The following is a 1,257-nucleotide window of genomic DNA, read 5'->3' on the forward strand; positions in this document are numbered from 1 at the left end:
TTTTTTCCCAAGGCATGGCTAATGGTTTCAAAATGCTGACCTGATGGTTAGCAGTCCAATGTGTAATCCGCGATGCCACCAGGGCTCTTCTAATAGGACACAGCAAATACTTTAATATCTAAACGTCACCATTTAAAAAGCCATTCCTCTGTTGTTGCATAATAAGTTGGCTTCTAATTTCTACCTCCATTCACACAATAATTATTGAATCTTCCCGCTGTCCCCTGGGAGCTGGGATTTCTCAAATATCCATTTGCCTCATGATGCTTCCTTCCACAGGTGGGAGAGATATGCAATAAGCACTTAAGCACAGCAAATAACTAGTCCAATTCCTTAGGAGACCAGGTGGTGTGGTTAGGCGTTGGGCTGTGATCTGTATGGTCGGCAGTTCGAAATCAACAGTAGCACGGAGGGAGAAAGACTGGACTTTCTACTTCATAAACAGTCTCAGAAACCCACAAGGGGTGTCTGTGTGACCCCTTAACTGATGGCAGTGAGTTTGGTTTGTTTTTGAGTTCAATACCTTTAGTAGTGCCATAGAAGAAAGAGAGAGGAATAGAACAAGATCAGAATTGAAAAGAAACCATTGACAATTTAAAATCCAGTGGTTAAGACAGGCCTCAGACACGGCGTTATTTGAGTAATGGAAGGTGGGGGAAATTAGCCATGCCGAGTTATAAACTCTGTGGCAACATCTTGTAACACCTGTTGAAACCATTGATAAGATTTTGATTGTTGGGAGATGAACGTTCCGTATCGGTGGGCAATGTCTTCACTTGAAAGGTAACATCAGGAGGAGCGTGCTGCAGATGTATTTCATCCTCTACTATTCTTTGAGGCTGCAGTCCTCAAGGCCTGGGAGTCTGCACCCTGTGCCCAGGCCAAGCCGTTTCAAAGGGGTCGGAACCTCTTTGCTCTCCACGTCCACTCAATTAAAAAGAGGAAAAAAAATCAATAAAATGTTTCAGCAGTTTTCCAGACCTCACAGGCCAGCCAGGAGAGGATCCCAGGAGCCTCGGGGCTGGGGTGGGGCGGTCCTTATTCCACGCCCATCTTGTACAGCCCCTTTCTCAGCCCCTCCAGAGAAGCCCGCCCACCGGCCACATGGCCTTTGCGATAGGCCGAGCTTCGGAGTCGAGTCCAGTGCCGATTGGCTGTGCCGACGGCGCCTCACGTCCGGCCGCGCCCCGCTGACGTAGGAGTGGGCCGGAAGGCTGATGGCTTGGGGCGACGTGTCGGGTGCGGCGGCAGCTGCGG

Source organism: Echinops telfairi, unplaced genomic scaffold (genome assembly GCF_000313985.2).
Source record: "Echinops telfairi isolate 266 unplaced genomic scaffold, ASM31398v2 ScPeMD7_7;HRSCAF=31, whole genome shotgun sequence".
In the NCBI taxonomy this organism is placed as follows: Eukaryota; Metazoa; Chordata; class Mammalia; order Afrosoricida; family Tenrecidae; genus Echinops; species Echinops telfairi.